The sequence below is a fragment of the Sinocyclocheilus grahami genome, unplaced genomic scaffold (genome assembly GCF_001515645.1).
Source record: "Sinocyclocheilus grahami isolate Dianchi unplaced genomic scaffold, SAMN03320097.WGS_v1.1 scaffold221.1, whole genome shotgun sequence".
NCBI lineage: Eukaryota > Metazoa > Chordata > Actinopteri > Cypriniformes > Cyprinidae > Sinocyclocheilus > Sinocyclocheilus grahami.
The window spans coordinates 103,770-104,287 of NW_015505400.1; positions in this window are offsets into that span (position 1 = coordinate 103,770).

Genomic DNA, 518 nt, shown 5'->3' on the forward strand with positions numbered 1-518 from the left:
AAGTTGGTTGATGAAAAAGAACCAGTTTGAGTCAGAGAATCTTGGTGAATGGAAAAGTCAAGGCCGAAGCCTGGCACGAACTTAGCGGGTTGCAGAAGCGTTCTAGCTCATGTCTTCATCTTAGAATCTAACCGAACCACCGACTAGAGGCGGGTCACTGGTGTGAGGCCTTTAAGGTCTGAGAAGATTCACGCCTCTCAAGATGGGCTTGTCCAATGAGAAAGTCGGAACTACCAAGTGGGAGTTTGGAAATACTGGGGAGTTTATGACCCTTTGTGTGGAAGCATGGTAATTTGCATATGGAACTTGAATCGAAATTATTAAAGATTCTCAGGACACTAATATATTGCCTATGTACCAACATATAATATACACTCTCGTTTAGATCACCAGAAGACGAACTCATAGATACTAAACATGGTAGGATTACATATAGGTAAGATGACAGGCAAGAGTGGTTCCATCACAAGCCGGCATAAAACAGTATAAAATATCAAAGACAACATACACAATGGCCT